This window comes from Mytilus californianus, unplaced genomic scaffold, assembly GCF_021869535.1.
Source record: "Mytilus californianus isolate M0D057914Y unplaced genomic scaffold, xbMytCali1.0.p SCAF_4, whole genome shotgun sequence".
In the NCBI taxonomy this organism is placed as follows: domain Eukaryota; kingdom Metazoa; phylum Mollusca; class Bivalvia; order Mytilida; family Mytilidae; genus Mytilus; species Mytilus californianus.
This window is the reverse complement of record NW_026262690.1, coordinates 100,126,676-100,148,349: the sequence shown is the minus strand read 5'-3', so window position 1 is coordinate 100,148,349 and position 21,674 is coordinate 100,126,676. Positions and strand designations below refer to the sequence as shown.

The 21,674-nt window shown below is 32.5% G+C and overlaps 1 long non-coding RNA gene across 1 annotated transcript in view; it reads left to right on the top strand.

Annotated features, from left to right (window-relative positions):
• The first annotated feature begins 10,568 nt into the window (after nt 1–10,568).
• LOC127699026 (uncharacterized) overlaps nt 10,569–21,674 on the top strand; it is a 29,926-nt gene continuing 18,820 nt past the window's right edge. Inside the window, exon 1 of the long non-coding RNA XR_007981017.1 lies at nt 10,569–10,617. This is a non-coding gene — a long non-coding RNA (uncharacterized LOC127699026). The remainder of the gene's footprint in view (nt 10,618–21,674) is intronic.

Sequence of the window (21,674 nt, the reverse complement as noted above, 5' to 3'; positions counted from 1 at the left end):
TCCATATGAGCCGTTGGAGATAAAGGACAAGAGGTCCAAATAACATACAGACAAACAAAAGCTGGAGAGCTTTTATAAATTTTATATTACAATGAGCATGATGATCGTAGTATGAATGTAGTCGGGTCGTAAGAACAGCGTGATAAGGACGGCATGGGCGTGCTAAAATCGTAATATGGTCTCGAACAGCGTAGTATAAGCGTGGTATAAACGTGGTATAGTCGTAATGTAAGCGTGTTTGGGTGACGGTCGCAGTAAGAAAGTGATGGTCGCAGTGAAGTCGTAGTAAAGTCGCTGTGAGATCGTAGCGCAGTCTTCCCGACTAGAATCGCGCTTTCGCTTCGCTGTCGCTACGATGGTACAGAGACCTTTGCGATCACCACGACCTAACTGCGCTCTCACTACGCTTCTACTGCGACCTACGATCGTCAACATTTTCATTTTTTTCACAGATCGTAGTGCGATCGTGGCCTAGTGGGACTGCGGTATTAACAATTATAAGTATCTTGGTTTAAAATTTATATCTAGTGGACTTTTTAAGCAAGGAAAGGAAGAATTATACAAAAAATCACTAAAAGCTGTATTCAAATTGCGAACTTCATCATCTTTCAATCCAAGTATTTCACTCTATTACATATATATGACCATACAATAAAACCCATTTTAATGTATGGCAGTGAAATTTCAGGAATGCTCAAAACTAGCTCTGCAGCATGCCAGAAAGAAAGTAAATATTTATTACAGCACCTTTTTATGAACGATTTTTTAGATGAATCCAATTTAAAATATATGAAGTATATTTTTGGTTAAACAAAAAGTCTTCTAACTTTATAGCTGTGCTAGGAGAGCTTGGTAGATTCCCTTTATATTTTTCAGTTGTATAATCAATTATGAAATATCGGTTTAGAATAAAAAAAATATGAAAGATGGTTTACTATATGATACCTATATGTGTAACAAAATCATGTTCACTAATAATATTGAATGCTTGTATTCATCCATACATTAAATTTATGAAAAGCTGAATATTCATAATTTGGAAGTAAAGCTTTACTTTTTTATCATGTCGGTTAGGCAAAAACTTTGTTATAGTTTGGTAAAATTTTGGAACACAAAAAGAATAGATACAAAGAGTAGTAAATTAGATACTTATTTCAAATTAAAAACTTGTTTTTCTAAAGAAATGTATCTACATGCATCTTTAAACAATATTTAAATGAAGTGTCATATGTAAAATCAGAATCAGTGCGCATGATCTCAAAATAGAAAGAGACAGATATAAAACTTTATATTTAGAAAGAGACCATTTTAAAGGCTTTGTAAGAAATGTACTCTAAATCTAGTGGAAGATGAACAACATTTCATTACAAGTTGTCCAGCACTGGATGATGTACAAAGATGATCTGTAGGGAGATATTTTTCAAGGAGATATTTTACAGTATTTGTACTAATTTTTCATATCTCTCAAATGAGACAAAATTTGTTTGGTTATTTACTAATGAAAATTTGTCTGTACTTAAATATTTAGGGAACTATATTATTACATGTCTAGATGTTAGACGAAATGTAAATGAATATATGTAATAACAATGATAATTGTAATGATTTTATAGTTCAGGTCCTGTCTTGTCTGAATTAAATGTATTATACTTATTTAGAATAATATTTCGTTTCAACGTATAAAATAAATGTTTTTCTGTTACAAAACATGATGTATTGTTTTATGTGTACATGTAATGCTTACCATCAAGGGCCCTTGATTGGAATAATAAATATTCTTATTCTATATATATATATAAGTCTAAATTGAAAACAACGTTCAAACCTATGATTGCGTTGGATAAAAACCGCAATTTTTATACGTGTGCATGCAAAACAAATTTCTTGTTAGAGGGGTCTAAATACAGCACAAACATTTTCCAAAAGACCAAAAAAGTGAAAAAGTATATTTTAACAAAACGCATTTGACTAACAGGTTGAACAACAAAAAATATAAACAGAAAACAATAAACTTTTTTTTTACACCATATCCGGATTTCGACAATTTATGTCTCTTCAGTGATGTTAGGAATCGAAACGGTATTTGGAAAGCCATACAATTTACCTCAATTTAGGATAGACTCTTGAATTTTGAGGAGTCTAAATAGGATGAACGGATCATATAAACCCGAAGGCAAATATAATACAAGCCCAAACGAAAAAATATAAACAAGTCTAAATTGAAAACAACGTTCAAACCTATGATTGCGTTGGATAAAAACCGCAATTTTTATTTGAGATATCTTGAAATTCGAATGAATAGCCAAAAGCTTGAATAACACGGTGTTATTACCATATAGTATCATCCTTTTTCCCGAATATGGAACAATAAAAGATGCATTATCAATTTGTAAATCATGAGCAACACGATTCTTTCCACATGGTGAACCAAATATACTTATCCTTCCAAAGCAATTAAATCAGACATTGAATGATGGGTTTGTGATGTTTTTTTCGTGCATGGTTTAATTTGGACATGGGTTTGTAAATTTGTCTTTGATCAGACAGTTTTTAATCCTCTTTTAGGTATGTTCCGCCTTTCTTTTATGGTAAAATACATAACTCCGGATTAAGGGTTGCTGTCTACATGAAAGGTTTTGAACTATAAAGGGTTTCCAGTGGCATAATTTAAGATAAAACGTAGGAAAAACTGTCTTCAAATACTAAATTGCCTTAAACCTCAGTGTCCCAATGTGATACCATCGGATAACTCATCACGGAATACATTCTTTCATAAGCCAAACGGTAGGTGTCCCGTGTGGAGTACTTTATGTTTTGCCTTTCGGGGGCACCTTGGTTTTACCTCGATTTTTGGTTTGAAAAATGTTGATAAGTCTAGTTGTCTCACCTGCGTCTTCTGTCGCAGAAAATTTAGGGTTAGTGATCCGGTGGCGGCGGCGACGTTAGCTCTTGACTTTATATAAAAGCTTAGTATTTCGGAAGGTAGAAGACCTGGGTGCTTCATACTTTGTATATAGAGGCCTTAAGTATCTTACGAACTTTCCGTCAGTCATATGTCCAATGGCCTTGGCCTCTTTTCATGGTTAAATGACTACTTGAAAAAAAAGTTAAGATTTTTTGTTATGTTAATGTGCCAGAGTCATATTTGATTGATTGGTAATCAAATATGATTAGTATTAGTTAATATAGTTTTAGTCATATATTTAGTTCTTTGCTTATTATATTTGATACAGCTATGATTTTCACTCTTTAGTATTTAGTATATGGTAAGGAATGTGTTACATGTTTTAGTTTATGATTGTCTTATCTATTTTTAAACTGTATAGTGTTATAGTGTTTATATGTAATTTGTCAGAACATTAACATTGAGATTGCTAGCGCTTATGCTTATTTATAATACTTTAGAGCACATGATTATGAGACGTTATTTGTACATTTCATTTTAAGAGAAGTAATAGCATTGGAATATATTTGACTTATTCCCCTTTGTCTATAAGTCTGTTTTATGTTGTTTTGTGTTGTCTATGTAATGTGTATTTATTATTGTTATATATGTTATAGGGTTTAATAATATGCAGTCAGTGTTAATAAAATCACTATAAAGAACCCATAGATAGTCCATTTGTAATTATTGAGCCTTTTGGACCTGCTATATTAATTTCTCCCTTATAAGTAAAATGATAACTATATTTGGTATGTGCGTATCCTGCAACGTCCCCATGCCTGTCACACGGTTTTTAATTGACGTTGACCATTTCATGGATCAGTGAAGAAAGTTATGTTTTTGTGGTCAAGTCCATATCGCAGATACTATAAGTAATAGGTCTTCTATGTTTGATATATGGAATGATTGTAAGGTGTACATCTCCCAACTGGCAGTTGTCATCTGACCTTGACCTCATTTTCATGGTTCAGTGGTCAGTGTTTACTTTTCAAGTGTATTTCGCAGATACTATAAGTATTCAGTCAATTTGCGCCAAAATAAAAAAAAAAATCAATTACGCCAATAATACAGGTACAACATATAAGTACAGGTAAATAGTATAAAAATAGTTTTATTCAAAAGATAATTTTAATAATAACTTTAAAGCATAGTTTTTATTGCATAATAAAGCATATTTCCAGAATAGGTCATCGTAACCACTAATAATGTTAAAGCTCAGTTCTGTTATAAATTAACGACATCATAAAAACTAAAAGAAAGCACTATACACAATAGTTAAACCAAAAGTTTGTTCTAACACAAGACTTGAAAGCAACAGGTCAGACGTACTAATTTACACTGGATAACTGCCTATATATGTGTGGTCCTAGAAAGCTACAGAATCATTTCTACTATATAAAAATAAGGAGATGTGTATGATTGGCAATGAGGCACTATCAAGGTCAAATGAAGTGGATTAAAGCCACCATAGACAACCGTATGGCCTTCAAAATCCATGCTTTGTAGTCTGCTATAAACGGCCCAAACATGAAAAATGTGAAACAATCCAAATTAAATTTTGGAAACTTAACGGAAACCGTTTTACGAACTCTTAATTGACAATCTCAAACATGTGAACACTATATAATTTTAAACCTAAGTGACTCAGTTTTATAAGTTACCCAATACCCAGGAGGAATACTTAAAAAAATTCTTATTCACGATGGAGCAATAAACATTTTAAACTTTCCAATTAAATCTTACCTGTAAAATGGTGCAAATGTAGTTTTTACAATAGTATCTTTGACAGCTAGATGTATAGACTAAAGAATAAAAACGGGGAATGAGTCAAAGAGACAGCAACCCAACCAAAATATACAATTCAACCAAAGGTCATTGAGTCTTCAACACAGCGAGAAATCACACACCTAGAGGGAACCGCGAGCAGTCCCCGAAACACAATGTTCATTAGATCAAGAATATGGACGCCATTCTATGCTCCTAAATATAAAGATGAACCAAAATTGAAAAATATAACAGAGCAACAAAGGCTAAAGGTTCCTGACCTAGGTCAGACACAAAAATGCGGCGGGTTTAAACTGGTTTTATGCACGCCCATCATTTCCCCTTCATCTCTAGCCAATGTAGGTCTCGACATATATAATTTTAACGTCCACAATTTTGAGTGTCATAAATTTTGCGGTCCCTTACGAATATTGCCCGGCTCTGCAGCTGCCCCAAAAAGCCCACTCTAAACGAAATCTGCAGAAGGGGCCTTTTACATATATGTACTATAATAGTTGTTGCTATCTCCCTTTACGATTAATATGACAGTGCTAGCTATGAAATTTAATAATGATTAAACTGCAAGCTATCCGATGTATTTCAAAAGGATATCTGCTTCTTCAGAAAATACCATACGTAGTGATTTTAAAAGCAATCCATTTTATTTTTACAAGAGACTCAGATGAAGTCCAAACAACAAAAATAATCAACAATACTGTATACAATTTTATAAGCAATTATCATTCTAAAATGTTAAACAGTTACACCAAATAGTTAAAATAGTTTCTTTTCCACATTTTTACGCAATTCGACTTTTGTAACTCGCAACTCGACTTTCTTAACTCGCAACTCGAATTTCTTAACTCGCAACTCGACTTTCTTAACTCGCAACTCGACTTTCTTAACTCGCAACTCGACTTTCTTAACTCGCAACTTGACTTTCGTAACTCGCAACTCGACTTTCGTAACTCGCAACTCGATTCTCACAACTCGCAACTTGATACTCGACAACAAGTGAATCTCCGTCAAAACGGTCAAATGATTTCTTATAGGAGATATCGCCTTAATATGACAAATTTTACTACTTTCAATGTTTGCCTATTATATTGAATTATTAAGTAGATAGGTAACTTTTAAAGGAGACATGACACGATTTTCAATTTGTGTTTCAAAATGTTTATTTATACCTAACTTTCCCCAAAAATACATCGATAGCAATATAATTGTCAAATATTTGGTAAAATATGTATTTTAATGAGATTTTAATGCAACGATTTATCGACCTGTCAAATATGCATATTTCCATCCCGGAAGTCACTCAGAACGAGGCTACTACGTCAGTGGTTCTTTTCATTCATAATGACACATGGGTAAAGCGCAAATTTAGTTTCGATTATTATCCAACAAAACGCATGACAGTGATAAACAATGATTATGTGTGAAGCCGATGGATTCAACAATATAATTAAAAAGAATATTGACCTGATATTTTCTGTTTTTCGAATGACACGCGGACTTTGAAGGTGTAAATTAAAGATGAGACTTTTTAACAAACCCAAACAGTTTAACTACACTTCTTTCCACCCACTTTCATGAGGAATCCAGAGTTGGGGTCTCTGGTGCCATGCCATGAGATCATCATAGGTCACAGGTGTACGGTACAGGTGATTGAGTTTCGCAATTTCGGGTCTCGTTTGAAGTTGCAAGCTTCAGGTGTCACGCCACATGGGGTATTGATTAGATATAATTATTACGCAATATTACTTCATAAGCTCTTTGTGTACATCCTGGATGTTGGTTTTGCCGAGGGCACAGGTGAGATTGGAATATTATTTGTTACCGTAATACAGGTACAACTACCTGATGTTTAATGAATACCTGTAGTACGACCATACAATACCCTATGCACAACCAATTAAATACCCAAACCAGTGTTGATAACTAAGTATAGTAGACAACCTGTATATAGATCTTATTTTTATTGCTTTTAAGAAAATGCAGATATAAAAAGGTTTATAACAAATGCATTTTTTTTATTGACTTCTTGAGATGGAAAAGTAATATTCCTGTATGCTTGCAAGTCTATAACTTCATAAGAAAATATTAGGTAAAAGCATAAAAAGCAAACAAGGAAACGATACGAGAATGTGAATCATAAGTTTTTTAATTCTTATATTGAACATCGAATATAATTATTGACAACTATCTAGTTGGTAAAGATTCATATGATGAAAAACATTTCTTTTTAAAATGGAAACTAAAAAATAAATGAAGAAAGTGTCGTTTGAACCAATTACTTGGTATATCAGTACGGCCTCCAACAATGAGAAAACCCCATTCGGCTAAAAAAGTTCTCAACATGAAAATGTGAAACAATTTTAACGAGAAAACGAGAAACTCACTTATTTCTAACAAAATAATTTCCGCAGAAAAAAAATTGACAGACATGAACCAACGACAACCACTGATCTACATGCTCCTGATTTAAGACAGTCACATTCAAAATGAGTCGGGGGGGGGGGGGTATATGTTCGTGAGCGCCAACCCCTCCCCCCCCCCCCCCCCCCCCCCCGAAATAACGTGTGACAGTGGTCTTACATCATTACATAAGAACTATAAAAACCAGTTTAACTCAAAAGATCGGTATGAGGTACAGAAACTACTAAGTTTAAACGTAAAAACAATAGAGATAACGCACAAATACTGTAAGCTAGATCAAAGCCAAATACAACTTATACATAACTCATGTTCTCGAAAACTGAAGTATGTTTCATGCAAACATTTTCATGCTTAGTCCGATTGAAAATTTAACATTTATTCAAATTACCCCTTTTTGAAGAAATAATTTGAAAAAGAACATTATGTGTTGTGAATATTTTCCTGGACTCAAGTATTTTGCTGGTAGCAATAAACAAATTGATTGCTAAATGATATTCGAATGATATTCGGACGAGATGGGGTGCACATATGTGAATTTGAACTTACTTTTTGTAATTCCTTAAATTTGAAGTTAGATTAATTTATAAGAGTTTGGATGGAATTGCATACTTTAGAAGTGTAATATAACTATATTAACTACTTCAACATAAGACTATAGTATTTTTTTCTTAAAAAATGTATGGTTTTAAAAGGTAGATAACATAACACGTGACTAAATCACTATACAGGGTTTATTCCTTGAATGCCAACATCCTTTGATCTACCGACAATTTACCTGTAAAATTATGTTGGCGTTCGAGGAATAGGTGTAAGTAGTTATCACAACAAAAGTGCATAGTTTATACAAGCACTTTTCACATTTAACAGTCTATTACAAGTGTAAAAGATGCGATGCTGAGTCTGCAAACTGTACAGTTGTCATCTCTCTGTTGGCGTGTCGCTGTTTCAGGTTACCGAGTCTGGTCTCAATTTCTCTGTATTTTCTTTTTCTGTTGATTCGTTTACCACCGTCAGCATACTGAAGCATTTGAAATCTGGAGCAGCTTCCTGGCGTTGTAACAGCTCTATCAACTTGTAGATATTTGGGTGTGGAGTCTGGATGATTTTCTTGATCTTTGAGTGCCACCCCTCTAAGTTGTTGGTTGTTCTTGGTCCTACAGTGTTGTAATGGTTCCACAGATGACGGTTGCCTTCTACCCAGTACTCGGTCACGTAGTCAGTAAATCTTGCGGTGTTGATGTCGGTATCTGCATCCTCTAAGTTTTGGAGAGCTTGAAACCAGACGTCCTCCACCTCCTCATTTGGTACCATTGGAAGAACTGCTGCTCTTCTCACCAGTCTGTGGATGTCCTCGTTGTTCAAATATGGAACTAGCAGGCCACACTCTTGAGTTTTCCGCCAGATACACTTGGTATAGTGGAAATGGAAAAAGCAACCTTTCTTGGTGATGCCAGGAAACACTGTAGATGCTGCATTGTGTGCTGCTGTCTCATAGTCAAGTACTATAGTCTCTGGTTGAAGTTGCAGTTGGTGTTGTTGACAGTAATCTTTAAGTAGTTGGAAGAAACGGATGTAGGTTGCCTGGTCTTTTCCTGGTAGTAACACAAAGACAAGTGGGTACATAGCTCAATCCACAAAGCTATGTAGGGTGTATAACTGGTAAAAAGTAGAGGGACAACTGTAAAAGGTACCATTACCATAAAGAGTAGAAGCTGCTGTCAAGTGGCTTAAGTTGAAGATGGTGCTGAATATCAGGATTAATTAATTGTTCAATTGAAAAATTTCATATAGTTCATATTAACTAATAAAATATTTAAAATGATATTGAATTAAATAAATCTCTAATATCCTCTTTTTTTAGTTTGAAATAATTGTATTTAACTAAAATTTCTTTAATATTTCTAATATGTCTTATGTTAATAAACATTTCCATTTCCAAAATATCTTTTTTTTTAATAAAAAGTTATAAAAATGTTTTAATTTTCTTTATTTCTTTAAAATTCATAATAATTTAACCCCAAAATCTACTATTTTTTCTTATCAAAAAGTGATAAAATGTTGCAATTTTATCAAGTTCACTAATTATTTTTAACAGTTAAATACTTATAAAAACATTTACATAGTTATAAAAACACCTATTGTTATTATATAAACATCTATTGAAATATTTTTGTTGGCGTTCAAGGAATAGGTAACATACAAAATGTTGGCATTCGAGGAAGACACCCTATACAGGTGCCTTCTTACCTTTCACCTGGTCAAGTATGCTATAGGTGTCACAATTTAATTACTAAAACAACAGCCTCCAATAAATGTTTTGTATTGTTTAATTTTATACATAAGGTGAAACGTAAATAAAATATTTAATTGAATTGTTTACATAAAAGGGGGAGAGTAATAAAATTGTTAATTGAATAGCCTAATGCAGAAAAAGTGTGATAAAGGATTTGTCTCTATACAAATCCTTTGCGTGATGTATGGTTTCCAACCAAAAAAATTATAAGCATAACTTTAGGTGATAGTTTATACCTATTAAAAGTCTCTACGTAACGAAAACAAACAAAAAACAAAAAAAAAAGTACCCCTAATTTGACTTTTACTATCGTTTTTTCGTGTTTTTTTTTCTGCTTCTGGCGCACACATTATTATAACATTATCGTAACAGAGAGAGAGAAAAACAATTTGATCATCAATCATTATAAAATTTATAGTTTCAATCATGATTAAAAGTAGTTTTATTTAAATAAAAAAATGAGGAAAGCGGTTTATTGAATTTATTCATCAGACAACCCTATATGTATGGTAACAATCCGATCGTTTTTGTCTGAAAAATCGACGTTGTTGGACTTTTCGCATGAAGAATTAATATCCTTTCCACACACAATGGCTCAAATTGATGAGGTCTATATAGTTTGTCAGTAATCGGGAAAAGAGCTGTCAATACCGTCCATAGTGTATCGACATCGTCCAGTTAGAGACATTTTCCCAGCTTGTAACCACTGACGTAAGCACGATCACGTGATCGTTATCTAATTAAAAATCATTCATTTTGACAAACACTGGATTCTTTGACCTTTAAAATGCCAATCGATCAGGTTTTGACCAGCAAAATTGCACAAAACATGTTTTAAGACTAATATTTATTAATTTAATAAAAAAAAATTTTTTTTTAAATCGTGTTACGTCTCCTTTAATAGCAAAAATTACCAGCAAGACAAGATCTACAAGGAGGTCAAAATGTCCGGCGAAATCGTTAGTTTGTAATTGGAGTTATCTAAACATAAAATTAAATCTTTTGTGACAAACGTGAAGGGAATTTTGAAATTAATTAACACCGTAATTTTAACAGCTTTTTTAACTGCAAAACGCGCACTCTCTCGCTCAGCTGTAGTGGAATATTTTCCGGAATTGTTTCACACGTTTTGAACCGGAAGTTGTGGAATTTATTTGCCATTTAAGGTAGATCAAAGGTATATATTTCTTGAGATAGAAGTTTCTTAGACTTTGCCAAAATGAAGATTTTACAATGCTTTTTTTCAAAAATATAAAGTATTGGGTCACTGTGCTATTTTCCAAGCTATGAGTCGTTGAAAATTGCCTAAATTTGGTTAGATTGTTCATGAAAAAACACATTTATGTGCATAAAAAAAAATCTATGAGATAGAATTTTGAAATAAATTGTGAGAAGATAGGTTTTATAATATGTTTTAAGAAAATAAAAAGAAAAAATGGTGTCGCCGAACTTGTTTTCTTGCTACAAGTAAAAATTAAAAATGTCCCTATCAGTCCAGTATATAATTTTTACTAAAAGAGTTATCTCCTCTTAAATGGCTTATTTAAAATGATTCTAAAAACACAAAATTTGATATTTGTTTAAATATTTTGAGTTATACAATAAATCATCAAGTTTTCTTTATATAAATAAACAGTCTAACCAATAAATTGCAAATTTGTCTCCAAATTTGCAGATTTGGGCAAATATCTAGAACGATTTTGTACTGGGATTGTACAATCGAAGATGGCGGTATACCATGAATCTACCTTATTCATTTTTCACTTTCACTTCACTTACTTATAGGGGGCACGGTAGTATTTCCTGGCTCATAAGGGATAATGATAGCCTTTTTAGAATTTTCACCGCTTTCTAACACTGCCAAAAATTCTACATTCACAGTTAACTGAAGTACTTTCATTTTACTATTCAGAAATGAATTTGAATGTGTATCATGACCGTTTACTTTTTTTGCTATTTTTAAAAACCTAAGGCCACTAGTGCATTTAGGTCTTTTTTCTGCAGTGAATACAAAATTCTCAAAAATTCATTTTCATCTGTATGTAAAATTATTTCATATTTTCCTACACCTGACTCATCCCTCAGTTTGGGAAAGTATGTTCAGTTGATACTGTATTTTTTGTCAATCACACTGTTCGGATACATTGACTTAAGTAACAAAAGAGCAACCTAAATTCTGGAATGCAAATACTACCGCGCTACCTATATTCCCCTGTAATTTATACAATATATTTGGTTTACAGTTTGATTCAGAAGAAACACCGACATAGCTAGATATTACAATTAATTATTTAATTACTACCACAATTTGATATTAATAAGTATGTAATTTTCATTGTTATTAATAAATGTAATGTCAGTATTACAAATCTAATCTTGAATCAATCCTAATTCTATCTTATTTTTGGGAAATATTTTTTGACAAATTCAAATGTGACGTCACTTTGTGTGTTTTTTTTAGAATTTCAAATGTGACGTCACTTTGTGCGTTGAGGCTTTGGCTAACTCGGCTGTGTATTTTTATGTGTTGGATTAAGTTGTTTTATGTAATGTATCCGTTTTTATTCTGTAGTTAGTCCCCACTTCGGTTTTATCATGTATATCTATTATATAGTCATTTTATAAAATTTACTGTTTGCAAAATTATAAATTATTCTAAATAATAAGGATGTTCTTGTCCCAGGCAGAAAACCCTGGCCGTGTTAGGCGCAACCTTTTGGAAGTTTTGGTCCTCGGTGCTCTTCAGCTTTGTACTTGTTTTGGCTTTCAGACTTTTTTCATCTGGGCGTCACTGGTTGGTCTTGTGTGGACGAGACGCACGTCTGGCGTATTGAATTTTAAGCCTAGTACCTTTTGTTAGCTATTATTCATGTGTTTCTTTATCCTATATGTTCTCCCATTTAATTGTATTGTGGTCCTGTCATGTGATGTTGTCGTTTTGGTGTTGTGTTTGACGTTGCCATAAAAGCGGGAGGTTTGGCATGCCACAAAACCAGGTTCAACCCACCATTTTTTTTCTTAAAATGTTCTGTACCAAGTCAGGAAAATGGCCATTGTTATATTATAGTTCGTTTCTGTGTGTTACATTTAAATGTTGTGTTTTTGTTGTGTTATTGTTCTCCTCTTATATTTGATGCGTTTCCCTCAGTTTTAGTTTGTAACCCGGATTTGTTTTTATCTCTATCGATTTATGAGTTTCATACAGCGGTATACTACTGTTGCCTTTATTTAACGAAAGTAAAGATTTTGACAACATTATTTTGCACAAATATAGAGTCTAAGTCAGATATATTATAAGTACGCTGATGTTGCACTGTTCGAATGATGCACTGCCAATTTAACAGTTTACGTCAGAAGATTTCAGAACTTCAAATTTTAGAATTCGAATTTTAATGTCAATCATTGGGATGGCCAACTCGGCAACTGATTACCATAATTGCCTTTGGTTTATTTAGTCTTAAGGCATGTAAGGGATTTAAATCGGGATAATATATAAAATGTCCGGCTGGCTAACAATAATTTTGGAAGCCCTGATTATCTCCCCATAATGATAGATTGTTGAGAAAATTAGAGTTATCTAACATTAATCACAGAGAGGGGTAAGCTAACAATTTTTAATTAGTCCCCTACCGACGAAGTCGAAAGGGACTTTAGGTTTGCACTCTGTCCGTCTGTCTGTCCATCCATCCGTCAGTCTGGCAACTCAGCTTTCCACACTTTTTTTCTTCGTTCTTGAAGATATTGATTTGATATTTGGTATATAGTTTTATAATGACAAGTTACAGATCAAGTTCGAATTTTGTTCCGGTCTGATGATTTAGTCCAGAGTTATGGTCCATAAAAAAAATCCATAACTAATGTTAAGAGTACTATGTTAAACCATATATCTGTACAAAGGGAGATGACTCATTTTTTAAAAGACATTCTTTGGTAAATTGTTTGAGGAATTTTGTGGCAGGTTTATATGTTATTTTGTATAAACTGATTTTCTGATTGCTACATGTATATATATATATATATTTTTTATTAAGTGAAATCCTTTAATTAGATAATAATAAAGTATATATTTCATTACATTACATTGTGTAGATAAAAGTTGTTGACATTTTATAGATAAGTTACAAATCTATATTAGTTTGTGACAAATGAAAGAAAAAAATATTTGGAACTATTAATTATATTTGATTGTAATTTGAAAATAGATATACATTGTATTACATCATATCTAATGTTAGAGTGTTATAGGTTTTCCACACTTTTTTTCACCATGCTTGAAGATATTGATTGACAATTGGTATATAGTTTTATCATGACAAGTTACAGATCAAGTTCAAATTTTTGTTTCAGTCTGATAATTTTGTGCAGAGTTATGGTCCTTGGACTTGAAAAAATTCTCTCATATATTCAGTTTTCCACACTGTTTTTAGTCATGCTTGAAGATATTGACTTGATATTTTCTATTTGTTTACACCATGACAAGTTATAGAATAAGTTAGCATTTTGTTCCAGTATAATGCATTTTTAACCAGTAGGGGACTATGTATTGCCATGCAATACTCTCAGAATGCTTGTTATAGCTTAATTAACGTTAAAACAATTTTCCACTAAAATGAATGTTACTTTATTCAAATATAAGGACTTTGTTAGCAAAACCTACTAATCTTATTAGATATTATGAATTTTTATGACATTAGATAAACAGCTAACTAGTATATTATTCCAAGATACATCAAGATTGAAAAGACTAAACGAGAGAGTTCACAATGATCTGAATATAAACCAGTTTGAAAACTAACAGCTTAATCATGTGTAATTACTAGTTCAGTTCATAGTAAGATAAGAACATTTCTAAACTTGATAGAAAAGCACAGAAGAATAAGGCTATCACCACTTGGCATCATTCTAAAATAGACTGTAAATAAGCTACTGCTTAATTTGATGAAAAGCTACAACTCTATCTAGCTACTGAGAAGAGCTACAATGTTTATATATAAATTAAGCAGCACATAAACAGTAACAAGAAAGGCGGTTAACCTGTGAACTGTAGATGGCAGCAATTTCAATATTTAAACTTATCAGATTGATGAAGAAAACAGAAACTACATGAGACAAAACAGAAACTGCAATTCCATTAGACCAGTACATCCTACCCTTACTATGAAATCACATTCTCTCACAGATTAAATCCCTCTCTAATTTCCACTCACAATCATATACCATCACCCTCTCCATCATTTTATTTTTATCCCTCCCTTTCTTGCCCTTTCACTTTTTCGTAACACCCTTAACCACCTACCACCTATACCCCTTCTGCTTTGTGTTAAGTCCCTATGAGAAGATTGGGTTAGTATATGAATACAATATTATAAGATGTACCAGAAATGGAAGAATTTAAATTTTAGAAATATGAAGGAAATTTAGAACTAATTGATACCAAACATAAACATATGATACTGAGCCACTTTTAGAAATGTAGTCTTATTTTCTACACATAATGGTCATCATAGCATTCGTACAAAAGATTAACAGCCAAAGTTACAGAAAGCCAAATTGTGTAATGTAAATTTAAAAATAGAATGCTATTTTGATTGATAAACATTATGAATGCCAAAAGTGTATATTTAACTCTCAATTTTAAAGTGTTTTGGGTGTGTTGATGAAAAAATGCCAAATGATATAGAAATATGAATAGTAAAACAACATGTAAAAGCAAAAAGCCAAATGAAAAGATGCCAAAGTTAAAAAATGCTAATGGTATTAAAAATACCTGTCTGCTAATGTACTAGCCAGCCGTCCTGTGGGTTAGCTAGACTTTAAGGTGCTAGTATGAGCCAAAATTTGTTCCTGTGAAAAAAGTTCCAGTGGAACTAATATCACAGGAAATATGTTCTGGGAGAACTTTTTTCACAGATGATTTCTATATAATTTGTTCCATCTCTATAAAATTTGTTCCACACTTTACCTGGTGAAATAAGTACCGGGGTGGTGAAATTTGTTCCCTTCCTAGTGAAATAAGTTCCAGGTTTATGAGATTTGTTCCTTACCTGGTGAAATAAGTTCTAGGTCTGTGAGATTTGTTCCTCACCTGGTGAAATAAGTTCCTTGTCTGTAAAATATGTTCCAATGGTTAAACAAGTTATCTTATATACTGAGCATTTGTCATCAGTGCGTTTAAAGTTATCATTCATATGCATTATAAAAATAAGTATTATATATATAATTATGAGGCGCCGTTTTACTATTTATTCCTTATTTTCTGATATCAAAAAATATTTCTTGATATCAAAAAATTGAATTCCTGATATCAAAAAATGATTTTTTGATATCAGGAAATATTTCTTGATATCAGGAATTAAATTTTTTGATATCAAAAATTGTCTTTTTTGATATCAAGAATTCGATTTCTTGATATCAGAAAATAATCTTTATTTCTTGATATCAGAAATTCGATTTTTTGATATCAAAAAATCATTTTTTGATATCAAGAAATCCATTTTCTGATATCAAAAAATAGATTTTCTGATATCAAATATTACTGACGATATTTTGATATCAAGAAATACATTTTCTGATATCAAAAAATGATTTTTTGATATCAAAAATTCGAATTCCTGATATCAAAAAATGAATTTTTGATATCAGAAAATAAGAAAAATATCAACTATTGCTCCCTGTGTGTCAATAAAAGCATCAACGTTCAGCAATGAGCCCTTACATTAAGTCTGGTGTTTCGGTCGTGTAATTTATACGAAAGCATATATCAGAGTTCGGCTTCATCAGTCTCAATATAAGAAGTTTTGTGTTTTTTGTGTTTCACATATTTATTATTTTAAGGTTTATAGTCAACAATTGTAAGTTCTCACTTCTTTTATAAGCAATTATTGGTTTCCTCTGAAACAGATTTGTGCAGTCAGGTTTTTGCAAATATCAAGCCCCAGTGTTTTGTTCATCTTGTTTTTTATATTTTTTCCCCGTTGTTTATGTTGATGATTTAGTAAGTAAGTTAGTTCTGTTAAGTTTAAAAATAAGGAGATGTGGTATGATAGCCCATGAGACAACTAGCCACCAAAGTTCAAATGAAGTTGATGTAAGCAATAATAAGCAACCATACGGCCTTCAACAATGAGAAAACCCCATACCATATAGTCTCCTATAAAAGGCCCCAATATGAAAAAGAAATAAACAACTCAATTTAGAAAGCTAAAGGCCTATATGATTTATAACAAATACGGCAGACATCATTCGTAAATATAAATCAACATGCAGACTTCTTATACGTTCACGTATTTCACATCCAATATTTTATGGAAATATTCTTTACAAAGCACAAAAATGTCGGCATTCACCTCAAAATTTAACCAAACCTTTAAACAGACTTATTTGGAAAGGATACACCGGTAGTTACGATACTGTTGTCAATTAGTCATTAATGATTGAATATTTTGGTATTAATATTGATTCACTCATAGGGTCTTTGCATCGGAAATAAACACATTTATTCTAAAACCATTTGTTGGCATGATACGGTTTATGTTCTTCTCATGTATTCTATGATGGTATGATACTAAACTCCTAACGGGAGGAATTGTACTTGATTTTCTTATGATGAAGACATAATCTTCCAATCAGTTTAATTGAGGTCTGGAGCTGGCATGTCAGTAACTGCTAGTAGTCCTTTGTTCATTTATGCTTAGTTTATTTTGTTACCTATTCTGACATCGGACTCGGACTTCTTTTAAACTGAGTTTTACTGTGCGTATTGCTATGTTTTTCTTTATTCTACATTGGCTAGAGGTATAGGGGGAGGGTTGAGATCTCACAAAAAATGTCTAACCCCGCCGCATTTTTCCGCCTGTCCCAAGTCAGGAGCCTCTGGCCTTTGTTGGTCTTGTATGATTTTTAATTTTAGTTCATTGATATGTTTTGGAGTTTAGTGTGACGTCCATTTTCACTGAACTAGTACACAATTTTATTTAGGGTCCAGCTGAGGACCACCTCCGGGTGCGGGATTTTCTCGCTGCGTTGAAGACCCATTGGTGGCCTTCGGCTGTTGTCTGCTCTTTGATCGGGTTGTTTTCTCTTTGACATATCCCCCCCCCCCCCCCCCTCGTCCATTTCCATTCTCAATTCTATGAACCAAGACAATGCACTAAACTGCAGGCTCCGGACTTGGAACAGACACATAAAGAATGTGGCGGGATGAAACATGTTTGAGCGCTCAACTCTCCCCCTAACCTGGGACACTGGTGTTACATTACAACATAGTGTAAGAACAAACGTGGCAGGGTAACAACAACAAAAAGACACAAATTACAGATGCGATAGTGACAACTAGTTCAAAGCCAACAACAACATAAAAAATGCATGTCTTGTATTTTCGAAAGATTTGTCTATTTCGTCTTTTTACGAGACTGCTAGTATTTCTTATGAACCGCGTCGTCCATAAACATTTTAATACATATGAGCTTTTTCTGTGAAGTAATGAAACGTTTCAGTAGGTTGGATGTACGTTTTCATCTCTAAAATACCTTCATTTTGGAAAAGTTTGTCTTTATATTGAAAGGATTGTCAAGAAATTTTCACTTCATTTTGAGAAAAGTGGTATAAGTACAATTTAGTAGGGTATATATTTCGACTCTTCAAAATTCAAGAGTCTATCCTAAACTGAGGTAAACTATATGGTCTTCCAAATACCGTTTCGATTCCTAACATCACTGAAGAGATATTAATTGTCGAAATCCGGATATGGTGTACAAATTTTTGCACCTCATGTTTGCGGTATACCATCTTTTCCGCAAGTTTATTGTTTTCTGTTTGGTATTAAATTAATAATATAGATCAATTTTGTTACATCTTGTGATTCGTTTATTTGGCAATCGCCAATGGCAGTCAGCAGGGTTTAAGAACATCAGTTGTTCGACCTGTTAGCCAAATGCGTTTTGTTAAAATATACTTTTTCACTTTTTTGATCTTTTGGAAAATGTTGTTTGTGCTGTATTTAGACCCCTCTACCAAGAAATTTGTTTTACATGCACACGTATAAAAATTTTATCCAACGCAATCATATGTTTGAACGTTGTTTTCAATTTAGACTTGGTTATGCATTGTATTAGATATATAAGGCGAAAAGATCGTGTATATCGCCAGTTGAACCTGAATATATTATCGAGCCATCGTATCTAAATCTTGAAAACATTTTCCAGTATGTAATAAATTCTTATGTCGACATATCCCGCCCATTCGGATTGTATGACACAAGAGTAAACATGTTTTATTTAGGAATAATTTAAAAAAAATCTTCCATATATTGTCTTGTAGTGCATGGGTCTTAAATTTCGTAATAAGTTTGATCAAACTGAAGATTAGTGTAAATATTTTTTTTGCTTCAAATATTGTTATTAAATAGCAGTTTTCCGGAGACTTTGAAGTCTTATTCATGTTTATAAAACTTGAAGTGTATAAGCATTTTGTTTTTGAAACAAGGGACACAATGTCATCAATATAATGACCAATACCGTGTATAGTGGTACTCCACACTATAAAACAATTGGTCTACCGGGAACATTATTTCAGATATTTCCTGATGTTTGGCCTCATTGGTGAGCCTGAATGTTTTAAATGACACACAGGGAGCCATCATTCATTTATTTCTTATTTTCTGATATCAAAAAATCTTTTTTTGATATCAGGAATTCGAATTCTTGATATCACAAAATCATTTTTTGATATCACAAAATCTATTTCTTGATATCAAAAAATCAAAAATATTTTCTGATATCAAAATTCGAATTTCTGATATCAAAAAATCTATTTCCTGATATCAAAAAATGAATTTTTGATATCAGGAATTCGAATTTTTGATATCAGAAAATATTCTTTATTTCTTGATATCAAGAAATCGATTTTCTGATATAAAAAAATAGAATTTTTGATATCAGAAAATCATTTTTTGATATCAGAAAATAGGTAATAAATAGTAAAACGGCGCCTCATAAATAATACATTGTTGTATAAGCAAAAAGTATAAATCATCCAATTCGGATCCTGTGGAGTATAGCAAATGTTTAGCATGTTTAGTTATATACTCTGTAAAAATATCAAAATGACACTTTTGAGCCAGAAAAGAGTAGAATAAGAAAAATCATTCAGAAAAAAAGTATAGTTAAGGATGAACATATGTACTTATTTGAAAAGGACATAATAACTGATCAATTGTATCAAAAGACATGTAGTTTCAAAAGACATACTCTTTTGAAACTGTGTCATGACCTAAGTACATGTATCACAAGAACAAGGGGTCATGACAGTTAAAAGGAACCAAGGAGGAATACTACGTAAAAAATAAATACAAATTATAATACTTTTCAATGGCTTTATTTCGTATCTTCATCCTATGGTTACAGACATCCCTTGATTGCAAATGTATCCCATGCAAGCACACTCGGTACAGCATTTAGCTTGCATTATAATTTAAGTGTAACAAGAAAATATTTCGCTGTGCAATATGTTGCAAAAGTACTAATTTCTGTGAAAATATGTTTGAGCGGAACTTATTAATTTCTATGAAATATGTACATGTTCGTTTAAAACTAATATCACAGAAACTTAAATATTTATCTTATTTATAACTCTAAATACATGTAATATTAATTGGAACAAAATTCATGGAGCTATGATATTTGTTCCGGAACTTATTTCACATTTGGTCATAAAATTAGTTCTGGAACAAATTTTACAGTGCTGGAACATATTTTCTGTGATATAAATTCCGATGGAACATATTTCCTATGAAATTTGTTCTGGTGGAACAAATGTCACGCCGGAACAAATTTTTTGTTACACTAGTTCACCAAGACAAACGCCCGCAGTGGGTCACCTATCTTTTCCTTTTGGAGTACCAGTTTTTTAGTCTGCGATTTGACTTGGGGGGCTTAAAATTAACTGAGATAAAATTGAAAAATATATAAAAAAACAGTCATATGTACAATTTAAAAATTTTGTCTTAAAAAAGGAAAAATATCCCCTTTGACCCCCATTCCCAAATGGATAATAAATTGCTTCGCTGAGCGCAGCTGGATACGACCGCAGAGGTTCAACACTGAACAGTTGGGGCAAAAATGAACACAATATTCACGCTTGATACAGGTCTGAATTTGGATTGTAATTAAATATTTGACACATACCAGGTTTCTGACACAGAATAACTGAAGTCAAAGAACTTAGAATTGGTTATATTATTTGAATTTATATTCAATGTTTTGCTTTTGTGCAATACACTATGCTGTTGTGAATTGAATATTTGAAGACATTTTCTTTTTAATTTCTGAAATCTGAAATGAGACATCTTACTACACACAATACTGTGCTATTGCTTAATACTGTGCAATTTAAGATTTCTTGCTATTGCGCAATACTGTGCAATAAGATGTTTCTTGCTATTGTGCAATATTGTGCAATTGAAGATTTCTTGCTATTGTGCAATACTGTGCAATTGATGATTTCTTGCTATTGTGCAATACTTTGCAATTGGTTATTTCTTGCTATTGCTCAATACTGTGCAATTGTAGATTTCTTGCTATTGTGCAATACTGTGCTATAGCGCAATTCTATGCAATTGGAAGATTTCTTGCTATTGCACAATGCTTCATATGATAACTTGTGTGTTTCTCCTGTCATATCAATATTTTTTGCCTTTACATATATCTAATATAATTGATTGAAAAATGGAAAATTAAAAAAAAAAATACATAAAATTTATGACCCCCCCCCCCCTCCCAATTATTTTGACCCCCCTTGAAGTAATTACCCCCAAACTCAATCCCAGCCTTCTCTTAGAGGTATGGTACCATGCAGTACAATTTCAGAGAGATCCATACACTTAAACACAAGTTATTATCTGGAAACAAGAAAAATGCTATTTTTTTGCCCCTTTATTGGCCCCTAATTCCTGAACTTTTGGGCCAATTACCCCCCAACCTCTTACTCAGTCTTCACATTGAGATATGGAACCTTGTAGTACAATTTCAGAGAGATCCATACACTTACACACAAGTTATTGTCCAGAAACTACAAAATTGCTTGTTTTTAGCCCCTTTTTTGGCCCCTCATTCCTGAACATTTGGGACAATTACCCCCAAACTCATACCCAGTCTTCCCATTGTGATATGGAACCTTGTTGTACAATTTCAGAGAGATCCATACACTTACACACAAGTTATGGTCCGGAAACTACAA